General features: G+C 39.0%; 1 long non-coding RNA gene across 1 annotated transcript; it reads right to left on the bottom strand.

The window, feature by feature from the left end:
• Window positions 1–9,144: 9,144 nt before the first annotated feature.
• LOC131709169 (uncharacterized) lies at window positions 9,145–16,246 on the bottom strand. The gene is made up of 3 exons (XR_009311420.1): window positions 16,133–16,246; window positions 11,717–12,142; window positions 9,145–9,225 (listed from the first exon to the last, which is right to left on the bottom strand). It is a non-coding gene; the product is annotated as an uncharacterized LOC131709169 (long non-coding RNA).
• Window positions 16,247–19,276: the final 3,030 nt, after the last annotated feature.

Here is a 19,276-nt window from a genome sequence, read left to right as displayed (position 1 = left end):
TTGTCGTTCAAGATGCTCACGCATAGGCACATTGTCCAGTCTGTCCGGCAGGGCGACTGGTTTACCACCATAGATCTGACAGATGCGTACTTTCACGTTCCCATCTGTCCGGGTCACAGGAAGTATCTACGATTCGCATTCCAGAGCAGGGTCTATGAGTTTTGTGTCCTGCCATTCGGCCTGTCTCTAGCTCCTCGAACCTTTTCGAAGTGTATGGACGCCATTTTAGCTCCTTTGCGGGCTCAAGGCATCCGACTGCTGAACTATCTGGACGACTGGCTCGTCTGCGCGCAGTCAAAGGAGCAGCTGGCACAGCACACAGTGATGGTTACAGACCATCTTCAGCGGCTAGGTCTGAAGGTCAATCCAGACAAGAGCCGCCTCGTGCCCAGCCAACAGACCGAGTTTTTGGGTCTGCATCTGGACTCAGTGTCCATGGAAGCGACCCTATCGACACAAAGAGTTGCCTCATTAGAGCGGTGTCTCTCCCTATTCAGGTTGAGAGAAACAGTCAGCATGGAGCTCTGTCAGCGCATGCTGGGGTTGATGGCTGCCGCCTCGCAAGCCCTGCCTTTGGGCTTACTACACCAGAGACCTCTGCAGGCCTGGTTCAATGCCTTCGCGTTGCACCCGCGGAGAGACAAGCACCGCAGGTTGAGGGTATCCCGAACCTGCTGGGAAGCATTACGCTGGTGGAAAGTTCAGTCGAACATCCGCCAGGGCGTGCGCTTGGGTCCCATCTTCCGAAATGAAGTTATCACAACCGACGCTTCCAACCAAGGTTGGGGAGCAGTCTGGAACGGGACAGGGACCCGTGGAGTGTGGTCAGGACCCTGGAGGTCAGCCCACATCAACGCTCTGGAACTCAGAGCAGTGGACCTCGCCCTTCGGCACTTCTTGCCAGTGCTTCTAGACAAGCACGTGTTAGTGTGGTCAGACAACACCACAGTAGTGGCGTATATCAATCGCCAGGGCGGATTGCGGTCCCCCGGTCTTCACCGGATGGTGCTGTTGCTCTGGGCTCAACCGCGTTTAGCCTCTCTGCGTGCAGTTCATCTGCCGGGCAGAGTCAATTACGCAGCGGACCTCCTGTCCAGAGGAGGTCCTCTTGCGGGCGAATGGCGTCTTCACCCTCGGGTGGTAGAGCGCATCTGGGAATGGTTCGGCACAGCGCAGGTCGATCTCTTCGCTTCGCGAGAGACCACGCACTGTCCTCTATGGTTCTCGGTGAAGGACCTCGACAGCCCCCTGGGGGTGGATGCACTGGCTCACGAATGGCCGCCAGGGCTCCTGTATGCCTTTCCACCGATTCCGATGCTCCCCGCCTTCTTGGAGAAGGTCAGGGTAGAGCGAGCGACAGTGATTCTGATCGCTCCTCGGTGGCCTCGGAGAATATGGTTCCCGAGTCTAGTGCAATTACTGCACGGTCGCCCGAGGGAGCTCCCTCTGCGAGCGGACCTGTTGTCCCAAGCCCAAGGAGGGCTATGGCATCCGAACCCCAAGCTCATGCAGCTATGGGCTTGGCCCCTGAGCGGGAGCGCCTGTCAGCCTTACGGCTTTCGACTGCAGTTATATCGACCATCCAGAGTGCGAGAGCGCCCTCTACTAGGTCGCAGTAGGCGTATAAGTGGCAGTTGTTTCAGAGTTGGTGTCTGGCTGAGAGCCACGACCCAGTCTCCTGTCCTATGGCAGTAATATTGCAGTTTCTGCAGAAACTGCTGGATGAAGGGAAATCTCCTTCTACACTTAAAGTGTATTTAGCCGCCATTTCGGCTTGTCATGTACGCATTGACGGTTTATCACCTGGTTGCCAGTTTCTGAAAGGCGCAAGACGCTTGCGGCCTCCAAGAACGACCAGTTTACCGTCGTGGAGCCTTGATGTGGTGCTAGAAGCCCTTGCCAAGGCACTGTTTGAACCTCTCCACAGCGTGGATATGAAGTTCGTGTCTATTAAGACTGCATTTTTGCTGGCTGTGGTATCAGCAAAACGTGTGAGCGAGTTACATGCACTTTCAGTGCATCCTTCTTGTACTCGTTTTGCAGGAGACGGTTCTAAGGTCTCCATGCGCCCTAATCCGGCCTTTTTGCCAAAGGTTATATCCCCGTTCCACATGAACCAGTCAGTCGAGTTGATGGCGTTCCATCCTCCTCCTTTTTCTTCCCCAGAGGAAGAGCGGTTACACATGCTCTGCCCCGTGAGGGCATTGAGGTGTTATATTGACCGTACAAAGACTGTGAGGCAGACAGAACAGTTGTTCATATGCCATGGTTCTAGATCTTTGGGTCAGCCGCTGTCTAAACAGCGCCTTTCCCACTGGATAGTGGATGCTATTAAATTAGCGTATGAATCTGCAGGCCTTCCACCACCAGGGCAGTTGAAGGCGCATTCTACCAGGGGTATGGCGACATCCTGGGCCCTCTTTCGAGGGGTGCCGGTGTCTGATATTTGCGCGGCAGCCAGTTGGGCTACGCCGCATACTTTCATGAGGTTTTACAGGTTAAATGTACTGGATTCCTCTGCTCCACTGTTTGGAGCATCTGTTTTACACTCTACGAGCATGGTGTTGACTGTTCCACCTTTAAGACAGGTGTCATTACGAGCATAGACGCTGAGGCGCAGCTCCGCATATGCCTAGATGTACTGCCTACGCAGTTGCGTTATGACGTAAGTCTGTCCTACTGCCGAGAATCCTCCCTCGCGACAGCTAGGGTACACTGTATCCCATGTTGATGGTTATTTTCGACTTGAAAGGGAACGATAGGTTGCGGATGCAACCCCGGTTCCCTGAAAGAGAAAATAACCATCAAGCTGCGAGGTCGCTCCGGTAGCCTTCACGGCCTGAAGAGCAAAAGAGGAAGTGCATCCCCGCGCGCGCAGTTAAGTAAGCTCCCAGGGGGGCGGGCTTACACTGCAGCTGGCGTGGGGGCCTATCGGCAGCTTTGCTATAAAAGCTCAGCCTACCGGTGCTGCCTGACGGCAATATCTCATGTTGATGGTTATTTTCTCTTTCAGGGAACCGGGGTTGCATCCGCAACCTATCGTTTTTGTTCCAGCTGATCTATTCATTAATAAATTGAACTAATAATGAACTTAAGTTACTTGAGCCCTGATGTGAAATATCTTCACGTGTAAGAGCTGAAAACAATGGAAAAGGTCTTAAGCTCATTATTTGTTCAATAAAGTAATTAAGGGATCAGTTGAAGGGAAAACCAGCAAACACGGGTATGCAAGGGCCAGGATTGAAAACCACTGGAATAGTGTATATAAAGCTGTTTTATATTTATTTTTTGTATATCGATTGTTTTGTTTGTTCTGTTCTTCTGCACTGTACACTGGCTTCCTATCCCAGGTCTTATATTTAATAACCATGTACTGCTGTAACCACAGCTGTCTTTTTTTCAATGTACTCCACTCCATCCTACCTCCAATCTCTGTTCTCTCCCTCTGTTCATCTTCTACAGGCTGACTCAATTTCAAATTCAGGAAAATAAAATTTAAATTATTGAAATCCTATTTTTGTTTAGTTTAATAAAGGACAAATACAAGTGGGCTTAACACTAGAACTGATGTGAGCAGGAGGATGATGGCTCTGTGGTCCAGTGGGGCTTGTAACCAGGAGGTCCCCGGTTCAAATCCCACCTCAGCCACGGACTCATTGTGTGACCCTGAACAAGTCACTTAACCTCCTTGTGCTCCGTCTTTCAGGTGAGACGTAGTTGTAAGTGACTCTGCAGCTGATGCATAGTTCACACACCCTAGTCTCTGTAAGTCGCCTTGGATAAAGGCGTCTGCTAAATAAACTAATAATAATAATAATGGAAAATGTAGAAAGTGTAGGGGTCAAAATAACTTCATTGGCATTTCTAGTCAAAGGCACATGAATATGCACATGCTGTAAATTGTATTATCAAACTGAAATGTTAAAGTAGTCTACACAATAAATGAGAGATGAATAATTCATTAAACTTTATTATTTGCACCAAAGAGCTTTATCTTTAAAAAGCTGAAAAACTGATTTGGTCGGCTTAAAGTTTACAATAGCCCGATTTTCATGAGTTTTATACTGCTTGTATGTCATCTTATATAAGACAAGATTTTTATTTTTTATTTTTTTATTATTCATGTTTCTGTATGCTACACAAATGGACTTGAACCTGAATGTTTTCTTTATTTTTAACAATAAAGGAGGAAAACATTTCTATCTGTGACAATCTTAAATTTATTTCCACAATCTGTTTAATTGTTCTTACGTAAAAAATAAATAACCAGATTGTTGTGAGGGAAAAACATTAACACACTGTAGTTTAACAAATTTGCGCAACAGGTGTATTCCAACACGTCCTAGTTGAATTTTAAGTAAGAAAAATATATAAAAACAATGTAGTGACAATACAAAACATTATGAACTGGTCAATTAACAGCATTTGTATATACTTGCCATTATGAATATGAAATACTTAAACCACAAGCTAGTTCATTGTCATGTCAAGTACCAATGTAAAACCACAAGCTTCCTTCCTATCCGGTTTTCATTTTCTACTACATTTACAAAATCAAATTGGACCGTGTGCCTGTTATGTTCTGCCCGTCAAACTTACTCACCACTTTGGGACAATTCTAGTATTTAGTTTGGCATTAAATCATTTGCATTTTACTTTTATTTAAATGTGCTTCACCCATGTCATTATTATTGATCAAATTGTATAAATTTAAATAAATTAATATTGAAATTAGCCTATAATAAACTAAAATTCAACAGGTGCGTTTACACTGACATTTCTGATTGTGATCAAATGCATCGGTGTATTTGATAAAGATCAGTGGAGTTGCATCTACACTGCCATTTGAAAAGGATCACCTTTAAACACAGCCCAAGAGCTTTGCGTGTGCAATTAGTGCAGAAGAGTTAAAAGAAAAAAAACACACACACACACACAGCACTCCTTGGTTATTTATTAACAAGTGGTGAATGATTAAATATATGACTATTAATGTAGGGGTAGATTATTGCTTAATTTGTAATGAAATACTTATTTACCAACTAGTTTATCTGCAATTAATAGATTAGGAAGAAAGTTAGCTTTGGTATGTTTAATTTACCTACAAGATGTACAGGTGGGCTGCTCTTTCATAGTGGTCTACTTGTCCTGTACATATTACACTGTGCTGAACACAGCCCCATTCATTAGGGCAGCTAAAATAATATACTCAAAATCATCATTGTTAGCCAGGGTTCTGTTATTGACAAAAAGTTGCAGCTCATTGGCACACGTGTGAGCAATGGGGTGCACTTTTGCCTCATCATGACTGAAACTTAGTTTGGGATTTGGATTGAATCCCATAGCTGGAATGGTGCTACTTCCTGTCGCAAATGCCAAGATGTGACCCAGTCGTAAAGCATTCACAAAGTCCTTTTCTGCTTCTGTCAATTCCCTGTCCTTCAGCCTGTCACCAAGCTCTTTATCTGAAAAAAAAGTGGAGGCTATAACCAAGCTAAGAGCATAAAGATTACAAATGCTTTCAAAATTACATTTCACTTAAAGGCTGTTAGAACATCACGTGCCATAAATGAGAAGTTGAAATGTATCTTTTTTGTTCCCATATTAATTCTGAACCTTTGAAGGTCTGAATGTATCCCTCATCACAAGTGTACATTTAAGTGGATTCTGGCAACAGTCCTTATAATGAATCTTGACAGAAATGCACTTGAGTTTGTCTGGGAAAGACACACAAAGGCAGACAATTTCAGTTCTATTAAAACAACGTTTAAGGAATCATGCTGCTCAGGGCCAGAACTATTTAATAATGAAAATGTATGAAATACAAAAACCTATAACAATATGAAAGAAGACCTAATCTTGTAACTTTGTACCAGTGTTTTTCAACAAGCTTATCAGTATATGGGTTGTACATGATTTTAAAGAATTCTAGTTAGGTATCATGTGATGAGAATATCAATCAATCAATCTTTATTTTATACAGCACCTTTCTCAGTGGACCACCATCACAAAGAACTTCACAAGATGCAGTAACAACAAGAAAATCCATAAAACTTTAAATAGAGAAATACGTAACACATCCTATACAGTAAAAAAAAAAAAAAAAAAAAAAGCATAACACATTAAATATCACAGCACTGAACTAACATGACCTGGACTGAGTGAAATTAACTATGGGCCTGTGGAAAAGGGGGGTTAATTAAATGAGAAAATATATTGACTTACCTGTTCCAAGGTTCACCAAGAATCCACAGCATATGATTCCAGCTACCACCCTCATTTGTCAGTTGTATGCATCAGTGACCCATTGCATCTTTAATCTGTCGCCATGCCTAGCACACTGTATCGACGCGAGAGGAAACCGACATGATACGTTCACGATGGGGTAAAAATGTTCAAACTTGTTGAAAACCCAAAGACGAGCAAAATCCAAAATCACAACGAAATCGTGTCAGTGTCTTATCGGGTCGGTCTAGTGTGCGATGGCTTTTATGGTAGGGACCTCCCAGCATTCAGAGGAAAAGGGGAGGGGTCTAGGGTATAAAAGGAGTGTGTGGGGAATGGAGAGAGTGAATGAGGTTGCTGGAAGTCTGCAAGGAAACCAAGTAGAGCAAAGCTCAACAGGGACGATATGTCTTGTTTCCAAGATCTATAATAGCAGCTGCTAAAGATAACTGGGGTTTTTTTTTTGGTTGTTTGTTTTGTTAATCTAATTATTTTTGAATTGCACCTTCATTATTATTTTTGCACAATAAACAACCGCACTTCTGCTCTGCAACTTGTGGAAGTGGACTCAGATTTCTGTCCAATGACTGGCCTTCCTGCACTGGTCCATGGCCACACGAAGGCGGCGTGTGACATATCACTGGTTAATTATTAGATCAGTGGTCTAAACTGACCTACCCTACACTACAATGAGCTGTACACTCCTGTTGTTCTGCTTCTTCAGTACCCTTAACTACTAAATGAGTTTGTGTTCACATATATTCAGATAGAGAGTACTGTACCATAAGAAAGCATTATTAGTAACAACCAGTAAGTAAAAAGCTCCCACAATTAATTATTAATAAGCTGTGTGTACATGATTTAATAAAGTGAGCACACATTAAATCCTGTTTTTTGGTCTCAACAATGCTGTCTCTGGAGCTCTGGGATAAGTAGTTGCTGTATGAAATGAATACATGGGTATTTCCAGGGGAAGGTCAACCCCAGGGGTGATTTTTAAAAATAATTTGGGTTTTATAAAAAGTTTTATACTCACCCTGGATACTGTAGAGAATATCCCAAAACTTCACTACTAGGATTTCTTCTCTCTTGTCTTCTGTTGCTCCCAAGCACAGAGTAGCTGGGTTTGAGCAGGTTTATTACACTTTCTGCAGTAATTGCACCACTGTCTGCACTCTGTCCATCCAAAAGAGACCGCATACACGGTTTCTTCCTCAGAAGCTGGAGCACCTAAATGCAGTGATGTAGAGTAAACCATCAGTATTTAGATCATATTTATAACAGTCAAAATATCAATTAATAAATAATGGTTGTTATAAATATTACTTAATTACATTTTATTTATTTTTGAACAAAAGAAAAAGACGAAGCAGCACACAAATACAGAGTAAACGTAATACATGATTTAAAAGGAGGAAGTATGAACTGATAACATAAATAACACTAACACAACATTCTTTATCTAAGGAAAGATTCTTGCGAAGCTCCCAAATAACTAAGCCAATTATTCACAACAATGCTAATGCCATATATTTCAAGTTTCTTCATTAACAAATTAATCAGTTGTATCAAATAGATTTTAATGAGACAAAGGAAGAAGGTTTTTACCAGAAAGGAAAGCGCTATGAAGTACAGGTTTGTAATTTGTGATTGGCGCGCTGGGTCAAAGCTTTGATTTAATCTGACCCAGAGTATGTTTTATCATACTTAAAACATTCACCTCATAGTAGGCCAACCCATCCATTATCTGATTAAAACAACTCTGCCATTGTAGGATCACTGTGTACAAAGTTGCAATTCTCACAAATTGAAGCCGGTTTGTCATTGTCACAGGGTTTGGCAGACCTTCCACTGTAAAACGCCATGAGTCACACAACTGTAAAACTTCCTCCAATTCAGAGTCATCAGTTGATTGTTCAATCTGGGGAAATATATAATACAGTATGAAAACATATGGCTAGTATGTATGTGTGTTGGTGCAAATGTGATAGGACTTGCTCATTTAATCTCTCACGAGTCTTTTAGAGGACGTGATTGCATTTCAGAATATACTCAGATATTCAGTGAGCAAGCCGTGTTGGGGGTTAAATTGAGCAATAAAAACATGCTCTACTATTAAGAGCATGTTAGAAGCAATTATCAGTCACATTTTTTATTAAAATGATTCTCGCTACCTTCCACTGTGCTCTCCAGACCCACTTTTTCACACTGCACCTAGTCTCTTAAATCAAAATAATTTATAACAACAATAACTAAAGTTAAAAGTTAATTGTGCGGATGTTCAGCCATACTCAATTTTCTTGGTCTTTGACAGTTTTGAAAATTTGAATTACTTGGTAAAATAGTAAAGTAAAAGAAATGTTAATCAAATGATGGAATTGTATAATCAATTACTAATACAATTTCAAACACCATATGGAACTCAAGCTGATGTCGAGATGTCAGTGAATCAGCTTGTTTAAAGTAGTCCTAGTTGTCCTGGGTCACATAAAAAAAACTATAAACAAACTTTGAAATGCTCCGCTATCTTGGAATACAGCTTTAACAAAGAGTCTAAAAATCTCTCTTCTCGGTCCTCCCAAGTCAGCAGCGTCCTCTTGGTTCCCATGTTCATCACAGGCAAAAGTGACATAAAGCATGCCATGTTTCTTAAAAAAACTGGGCCTGCTGAACTGCCGAAAGGCAGTGGTCCACAAAGCACTCCGGCTTATATAAATTGGTCTTGTTGGTGGAACAATGAACCTCTCGCTGTGAGCTTTGAGTACTCCAATAATTTCTTCCTTGGACATTGTAATTTCAACTGACCTTAAAAAAAATGTATATAATACTACAGTGGGGTATGGAAGTTTCCATACATTGGTTTATGTAAACTTGGATGAAGTGTAAAAATAAACAAACAAATAAATATCAAACCTTGGTTCAAATATGCCATCCTGAGAATCTTCCTGTAGACTCTGCTGAATAGCTTCTTCGACTGCGTGCTCTTCCAGGACCACAGGACTGAATTGTTAAACAAACAAAACAAAATCAGTAAAGAGAACACATTCCACTATGTCAATGTACTATGCTTTCTATTAATTGTAATGTAAAGTTTATATGACTGTACAGTTCAAGCTGTTAATTATTGTATCCAAGGGTTTAAAATACTATGTAGTGCTGTTAATTACAGTAAGTAAAACACATGGATTATAACAGTATATGGAAATGCAACTCCAAGTAACAAGTATCAACACCAAACAAACATTAAACCAAAAATATATAGAAGTCCATACAATGTGAATGAAAAGTAACTGTAGTTACTGTTAAGCTGTAATGTAAAAGTATTCAACCTCCTTTCTGCTCACAGAACTTTCTCTCATAAAATGTCTTAAACAAAGTCAGCAAATTCAATAGGAATATATGAATCAACTGCCAGAAGTTCAGCTGACTCCAGTGCTTCCTGTCTTTCCATATTAGTAACTGCCCCTATCTGTCCATCATCAGATATGGATTCCATCTCATTCTGACTCTCTGGATTTACTAAGTTTTCAGTGAGTGCCAAAGTACTTGCAGCTTCACTTGTTCCTGGCAAGTCACTGCTCTGGTGCTGATCTAAATAAAATTAAAACAGTGCATAGACATGAAGAGCAAGGTTTTTAAAAACAACATACATTGTTTGATTTATTTTACCACAATAAGTACTCACAACTATTCAGATAATGTAGCCCAGACATTATTCTACTTCAAGGTTGAACCTGATAACCATGCATGGATACAATTTTTTGTTTGGAAACAAACAAACCTTTCAGGATGGATAACAACTTTACATCAAGCCTCTCACAAAAATTAAATAAAAACTCTTTAAATACATTTCACAAGACAATGTATATTTAGCAACATGCAGCCTAAGGACCAAACAAACCTATTTCTTACCTCTCCTCCTCCTCCTTAGTTGTGGAGACCTTTCAAAATCACTATCATCTGACATTTGTGAATTGTCATACTGAAAAAAAAAAAAAGCTTTAAAATGTAACTGGTATTTTAATTAAAATATTTGGTATGACAAAAACATTTATTAACCCATTATGCAACAACGGAAACAACTGTGTCCCAACAGCCAATCAGCTTTGAGATATAACGGACATCTAAATGTCATAGCTATTTTTCATGCCACAAACAAAAAAAAATTCCTGAAGACCTCTGGAAAAAAAGTTGTTGATGCCTATCAGTCTGGAAAGGGTTACAAAGCCATTTCTAAGGCTCTGGGGCTCCACCGAACCACGGTCAGAGCCATATTGTCCAAATGGAGTGTTTGGGACAGTAGTGAATCTTCCCAAGAGTGGCCATCCTGCCAAAATCTCTCCAAGAACAAGGCGTAAAATTGTCCAGGAAGTCACAAAGAACCCTAGAACCACATCCAGGGATCTGCAGGCCTCTCTCGCCTTGGCTAAGGTCAGTGTTCATGACTCCATCATCAGAAACACACTGGGCAAAAATGGGATTCATGGCAAAGTAGCAAGGCGGAAACCATTGCTCACTAAGAACAACATGAATGTTCGTCTCAAGTTTGCCAAAAAGCACCTGGATGATCAAGAGTTCTGGAACAATGTTCTATGGACAGATGAGTCAAAAGTGGAACTTTTTGGCCGACATGGGCCCCCTTATGTCTGGCGAAAACCAAACACTGCATTCCACAGTAAGAACCTCATACCAACAGTCAAGCATGGTGGTGGTAGTGTCATGGTTTGTGGATGCTTTGCTGCATCAGGACCTGGACACCTTGCCATCATTGAAGGAACCATGAATTCTGCTCTGTATCTGAGAATTCTACAGGAGAAAGTCAGGCCATCCGTCCATGAGCTGAAGCTGAAGCGCAGCTGGGTCATGCAGCAAGACAATGATCTGAAACACACAAGCAAGTCTACATCAGAATGGTTGAAGAACAAGAAACTTAAAGTTTTGGAATGGCCTAGTCAAAGTCCAGACCTAAACCCCATTGAGATGTTGTAGCAGGACCTGAAACGAGCAGTTCATGCTCAAAAATCCACAAATGTCACTGAGTTGAAGCAGTTCTGCATGGAGGAGTGGGCCAAAATTCCTCCACGGCGCTGTGAGACTAATCAATAACTACAGGAAGCGTTTGGTTGCAGTTATTGCTGCTAAAGGCGGCATAATCAGTTATTGAGTCTAAGGGGGTGATTACTTTTTCACACGGGGGCATTGGGTGTTGCATAACTTTCTTTAATAAATTAAATATGTATCATATTTGTGTTATTTGTTCACTCGGGGTCCCTTTTATCTAATATTAGGTTTTGGTTGAAGATCTGATAACATTCAGTGTCAAAAATATGCAAAAATGCAGAAAATCAGACAGGGGGCAAATACTTTCACGGCACTGTATTTATATATACACACGTATTGTACACATTTTTTCAAAACTGAAATTAAATATATAAAACATTTTGGATAGACCATTTAAGACTTTATTAGGAAGTAATTGGGAAGAGTTTACCTGAGCAGGTCTCTGTATTCCAGCCAAAATGTACAGACAAGAGTTAGAGCAAAGGGTTGCAACCTCTTCCCCTCCCCAGAGGAAATGCTGCGATACATTTGGTTTAGTCAATTTTTTTGACTCTCTTACTGTACTTAAATATTCGAACGAGAACGTTTCGTGTTCTGCTACATTAAATTTGGTTTTAAAAAGGGTGCCGATCTCCTCTCTCATTTGCCCTTCTGACCATTCATTACTAAAGGAAATCTTGCCAATAAGGCCACATTCAGCTAGTCGAGCTCTATTTTCCCCTCTGGGTATTGTGAATGAAGACCCTGAATGGAATGGTAAACACACAACATCCTTGGTGTAAAATTTGTGTCTTCTGCAAAAATTCCCACGATGAAAGCTGGCTCTTCCCAAGGGTGGAAAAGAAGGGAGTGGAACCTGCAATGTAGGAAAAAATACATTTCATACTTACTAATATCACCAAATATAATATTATCACATATTTCGGATGAGATATTTAACCAAGGTCCTGACTCTCGTGGTCATTAAAGATCCCATGGCACATTTCCAAAGGAGTAGGGGTGCCAACCCCAGTGTCCTGGCTAATCTAAATAATAATAATAATAATAATAATAATAATAATAATAATAATAATTAACCCTATAATTTTACCCCCCCGTGATCATAACAATATAAATGTCCTTCATCCATAATTGATATTGATAGCACAGATTTTGTAACCTCCGCGTATGTTATTTTTAGTATTTTTTTTTTTTACCAGAGAAAGAATAAGGACTTTCATATTTTATAGCTGAATATGGTATTGTATAACAGAGACAAAAAGCAAGATGTTTTATTTACTTTATAAAAAAAATACAAATACACCCAACTTTAAATAAAGCCTTATCTTTATCTTACACAATTATATATATATTTTAGCTCAAAGAGCCAGCTGCCCAACGTTTCGATATGTTGTACATATCTTTCTCAAGGGAGCCTGTGTTTGAATCCAAACATTGGAGGTATTTATAACTACTTGTTATTGTTTACATTCAAATCCATGATTTATTCTTACATGATGTAATGGTGTTCTATATATTGTGACATCATTTTTACTTCTATCTTTGAATCGGTATTAATTCTAATTAACACTACTTTATATAAACTTATATTTTTATTATATCATGCAATGCTGGCTCTGAGGATCAGTCTAGATTTGGCCTCCCCAGCGCATCAGCATGCACAACTTTTGAATGAATTTTGTTTATTTATTTAAATGTTATATATTTATTGAAGTTAATTAGTTCATTCTTTTCTGTTGAGTCCCGCTGGCATAATCGTGTTCAGCCTATTTATCCATTTACTTTCTTTTATTCTTCTATATGTCGCATTGTCTAATTTGAGCTGTTCTAATACTACAAACTTTACATCATTTATGTCATGTCCCTGACTGGTGAAGTGCTGTACTATTGGTTCATTCATTTTTTTTATTTCTAATTAATGAAAGGTGGTTCTGAATTCTTTTATATAAAGTAGTTCCAGTCTCTCCAACATATTTGATTTCATCACATTTTTCACAGGCTATTCCATAAACAACATTGCTATTTTTACAGTAGGTATTAGTTTTTAGTGGATATGTGGTGTTCTTATGTTTAATTATATTTTTACTTTTGTCTATGTATTTACACACTTTACATCTACTAGTGCATATGTTCGTAGAACCTATTTTGTCAATTATTCTTTTATGTTTACTGTGAACTAAAATATCACCTAAATTAGCTTCTCTTTTGAATGCTACAACTGAGGCCTTAAGAAATACTTTTAATTTTTCTGAATTATGTAGAATCCGCAAGTGTTTCCAAACTATTTTAGAAATATTGGGCAAAAGTTTAGAGTAAGTCATTATTAATGGGACTCTTTTGACCTTTTTATCTCTATTTTTATAATCTAGTAGATCATCTCTTTTTAGTTTATCCACTTTTCTTAACTCCGTCTCTATAATTCTTTCTTTGTATCCTCTTTTTTTAAAGATTTGTTTTTAATACATTTCTTTGTTTTACATAGTCACTTTCTTTTGAGCATATTCTTCGTATTCTTATTCCTAGACCCTTTGGGATTGCCCTTTTAGTGTGTATCGGATGTGCAGAGGACATGTGTAAATACTGGTGCATGTCAGTAGGTTTACAGAAGAGGTCAGTCTCAATTGAACCTTCAAGTTTTACTATGGTATCTAAAAATTCTATTTCTTTCCTTGTCCATCGAAGGTCCACCTTAATATTACTGTGTATTTCATTTGCCATTTTATGAAACTGGAAAAGAGACTCTTCTCCATGTGTCCAAACCCCAAAAATATCATCTACAAACCGAATGTATTCTAAAGGTTCTCTTTCCGATTTTCTAAGTAATTGTTCTTCCCATTTCCCCATGTATGTACTGGCAAAATGCATTCCTAATTTAGATCCTATTGCTGTACCATCGTTTTGTTTGTAATTCTTATCAACAAATGTAAAATAACTATTTTCTAAAACTATGTTGATCATGTTCAGTACCTCTGCTGTAGGTATTGATTTATCTAGTCTATTATCTAGTGCTTTTTGACAAGCTTCTAAAGTTTCTTTACGAGGGACACTTGGGTACAAGGATTTTACATCCATGCAAAATAAAATTGTATTTTCTGGAAGGTTGTGTTTTATTGATTCAAGTCTTTTTAAAAATTGTGTTGTATCCTTAACATAGCTTGGTAATTTCTCAACGTGCAACCTAAGTTGTTTTTCTGCTATTTCAGCTATTATGTGTGTTGGATTATCAATTGTGCTGACTATCATTCGCATAGGGTGATTTTCTTTGTGCATTTTAGGATTTCCTCTTGCTAGGCCTGTTCTTGCATTATGTGGCTGCATGTATTTTTTAATTCTTTTGATATAATGCCTTTATTGTAGTCTCTCCGCAATTTCCTTAACCTCTTTTTACCAATTTATTGATCTTATTGCTTTTAACTTCTTCATATGTATATGTATTATTTAATTCACATTCTACAGATTTCATAGTCATCTGTGTTCATTATCACTATTCCTGAGCCTTTATCTGCTCGTCTTATCATTATATTACATATTATATATGTTACATATATATATATATATATATATATATATATATATATATATATAATATATATTACATCTTATCAAAGCACAATCAGCTTAGAAGTGACATGAAGAACCTATAAAATCATACATTTTTTTTTATCGTATTTAATTTTAGCCTAATAGGTGTATGGAACAGGCATGTTATGGTTGTGACAATATTAAACTAATTAGTTTGGTTAATTTAACAAAATTATAAAGGCCATGTGCTGTCCTTAAATTTGTAATTGAAACAATTATTTGCAGAAAGTAGGCCTATTATTCTTGTCTGGCAACACAGGCGTGCAATTTTACAGAGGGAGGGCGCCAAGCAGGACCGTAACTACGGCGGGGCGAGCGGAAAAATTACTTCGTTTAAAAAAAAAGAAAAAGAAAAAGGGCCAGATTTATTAACCCTATGCTGCCGACTACAGTTCGAGTGTGTGCTCATTGGTTGGTTGCCTCATTATTTTTTATTTTATTAATTTTCTTAACAATGCAAATTTAAAAATAGGCAGTATTTATATCTACATACAATACATATTATACAAGTATTATACATATCCTAACTCCTATAACGTCGAAAAGAAAAAAAAATGGGTAGGGGGCGCGAATATTCTTGCTCGCCCCGGGAGTTCAAATACTTAGTTAGGGCTCTGGCACCAATGAAGACGCGGGAAATGTCACTGTACTGTATGGTACACTTATTACATATCGTGCCCGTCTTTAACATTTATTAAATCGCGACACTCATTCAATCTGAAATAGCTTCGCCAGTGTTAGAGATATAGACTACACCAGGGGCTTTCAACCTTTTTTTGAAACTGCACCCCTTATGTCTGGAGGTTTCAGGTCGAGTACCCGTTTACAATTTCCGCTCTACTGGATGGCACAACAGTTGCAATAAAAGGACAAAATAACAAACAGTACGCGTAATTCTTAAAATTTTTAATAAGTATTTGAATGCACAGAATTAAGAGACATGTATTTACTAATCTATTTGGAAACAGTCGTATTCGCTTTCTATTCGGCAAAGTTAGTATAAATAATAGTGTGCATTGTAAACGCGAACGTTTACTTCCCATCTCCGCATAATTACGTGCCATTTAAAATGTTTACCTAAACATAAAACTATAATAACTACTAACAATCATGTCATTTTTATTTGTGCTTTTCTGAGTCGTCCTGTGTACCCCCTATGACCTTTAGAAGCACCCCGGTTGAAAACCCGTAGCATAGATACACGTAAATTGTAAGGCCTATTATGAAATTAAATAAATAAACAAAAACATTTCGCTAAACTTACCGAATGCGACTGTCGTAGTCCCACGGATGACATCCTTACCCGTCCCTCAGTTTGTGGTGGTTGAGCACCGCTGGCTGTTCCAGCCTGTAGCGCGGCTCTTACACCAGCAGCAGCTGCTCGATGATTACAGGTAAGTTACTGGAATCCGCCATGACGTCTTTCTCAACGGGAACCGAACCGAAGCCCGCGCTTCTTAAGAATGCTGCTAAATGTTAAATCTTGATAAGAGATTTAAGATTTAGTTAAATATTTAGCTAAATGTTAAATCTTGTTAAGAGACTTAATATTTAGTTAAATATTTAGCTAAATGGTAAACCTTCTAACTAGATTTATAAATTATATCTGAATGTACACATTTAAAAAAAAAGATTTATTTATTTTCACGAGATTTATAAATCTGGCGAAAAAATACGACATTTAAGTTAAATCTGGGAAAAAATACAAGATTTAAGTTAAATTTGGAAAAAAAGACATGTTAAAATATGAACGCGTTTTTTTACACATGGCACCCCATGGCGTTCTGCAGGAGCCGTTAAACGGAATGTGATTATTTGAATCTGAAAATTCCATTGGCAGCGCGGACTCAGACGTTGACCGCAGCGCGCAGTTTGAACAGAGAGAGAGAGAGAGAGAGAGAAAAACCGGTCTTCTGATATAAAACAAGGTAAATAAATAAAAAAATAAATAAACAGCAAATTCAATATGGTTATTTCAATAAACATCCCAAAAGTATATATTTTTTTTCAAAGCAAAGGGCACTGGCGAAGAAATGTAACACACTCGAGTCAAATTACACAGCGATTGTGATCGCTGTTAAATTAAACCAAAACCCTACAAGTTAAATTCTACTTTTGTGCGTGTGTGTGTTTTGCACACCCTGCACAGTTGATAAATGTCCCTGTGTGGCAGACACTGTTGAAGCAGCAAAGGTCATTCAAAATGATCTAGACAGCATTCAAAACTGGGCAGACACATGGCAAATGAAATTTAATAGAGAAAAGTGTAAAGTATTGCATGCGGGCAATAAAAATGTGCATTATAAATATCATATGGGAGATACTGAAATTGAAGAAGTGAACTATGAAAAAGACCTAGGAGTTTATGTTGACTCACAGATGTCTTCATCTACACAATGTGGGGGACTTCTTTGACTTGAAAAAAGAAAAAAGGACCAGGGGTCACAAATGGAGATTAGATAAAGGGGCATTCAGAACAGAAAATAGGAGGCACTTTTTTACAGAGAGAATTGTGAGGGTCTGGAACCAACTCCCCAGTAATGTTGTTGAAGCTGACAACCTGGGATCCTTCAAGAAGCTGCTTGATGAGATTCTGGGATCAATAAGCTACTAACAACCAAACGAGCAAGATGGGCTGAATGGCCTCCTCTCGTTTGTAAACTTTCTTATGTTCTTATGTTCTTAACAATAATGTCTCTAAAATATGAATTCCAGTTCCTTTGAAGGAAAAACCTCAGCGGGGACGGCTGTTGGTCATTCAAACTGATTAAAAGAATGCGCTTGTTTCATGAAGCCAGATTGTCTTCGGAAGTCTGAAACTCGGAGACACCCAACCCCTGTCTTCAGAATGATTCGAATAGTCTCAAATGTTTATTAAAAGTCATAGATTTACTTCCAGAACTCGCGTATGAGTTCCTTGCTGTATGAATTCAACACCGGCCGCTTTACGGAGCAACACTACCATCTGAACGAGCGGCACGGAAACACCATTTCGCATTTTTTGTTATCACAAGGGAACGGTATAAGAAAGAAGCAGTGAGATTTTAAAGTCTCGCTCCTTCAGGTCGTTGGGTCGGCCCTGTAAGCTCTGTGATCTTTAATGCGAGTATGGAACGAATTCAATTCGTTTTTTAACTATTGTGTGGACTGAATATGTTATTTTTCACTCTTATTATTCTCAATGTGTGTTGTTTTATTCACTAATTGTTGATTTATGATGCTTGCAGGTGGACAAGAGCGTGTGAGCAGAGCCGGTGAAAGATGCAAGCGAATCCACACACGTTTAAACACACGGAGTGCGAGAGAGGAGCACGGAGACTGGAAGAGACGCGACCAGGGCAGCAAGGAGGGAAGCTGCGTGGATCTGTGCCTGTGTCTGGGTTCAGAAGACGCTGACGGGTGTGTATTTTCTCCTACTCTGTAAGACTGTGGCTGCCATATCCCCTTCCGAGATAAACCCGGTTGAGCAGGAGCCCAGCGCTGTTACCGGCTGACGCTTTGTCATTGGCTTTCAGCACCGCCACTTTGAAAATGGTTCCAGTGCCACTGAATTCTGATGCGTTCTTTTAATTGCAATTAAAGGGTTATTGAATGTGTTTTAAAAATACTAATGACTATTTCTGTGTTAACCAGATAAACAAAACAACAAAAAAACAATATTGTATGTTGTGATCTATGAAATTCCATCTTTTAAAGAAACTTCTGTAATCTATTTTATAACTACCCTGTGTTGTGTGGTCCTGGGATCAAACGGAACCTGCAAAGAGAGATCCGAGTAGCCTAAGTGTTACCAAGTACTAGATTCCTAATTACCAGCGTATACCACCATCCTGGGACCTGGTGCCCGTACCTTTCACCATGTGGTGTAGTTCAGCTACCTATTATAATTTGAATAAATATACATACCCACTGTCTGTCGTGACTTGCATTCTTATTAAGATATATTTGAATAAATGAAAGCAAGCGACACGCACTGTGTTTTCAGTGACAGGGATTTTTAATAGACTCTTTTCTCTCTCAAGCTCAGTGATCTCTTTTCAACGAGGATGATTCCTGAAGCAGAGAGGAAGAAATTCTCCACAGTCCGGAGCTGCTCCTGTTTCTTACTTTTTTTTTTATTTATTTTTTTTATTTTAGAATGCCCAATTATTTTACCCCGATTTAGAATGTCCAATAACTTTCCCCCCAATTTAGAATGTCCAATAATTTTTTTCCCCCAATTTAGAATGTCCAGTAACTTTCTTCCCCCAATTTAGAATGTCCAATAATTTTTTTCTCCTCACCGCAGCAATTTCCCACACAGCCTAATTATTTTATCCCGATTTAGAATGTCCAATAACTTTTTTCCCCCCAATTTAGAATGTCCAATAACTTTTCCCCCAAATTTAGAATGTCCAATAACTTTTTT

The sequence above is a fragment of the Acipenser ruthenus genome, chromosome 41 (genome assembly GCF_902713425.1).
Source record: "Acipenser ruthenus chromosome 41, fAciRut3.2 maternal haplotype, whole genome shotgun sequence".
Taxonomy (NCBI): Eukaryota; Metazoa; Chordata; class Actinopteri; order Acipenseriformes; family Acipenseridae; genus Acipenser; species Acipenser ruthenus.
Note: the sequence above shows the minus strand (reverse complement) of the source record. Positions and strands in the feature narration are given on the sequence as shown.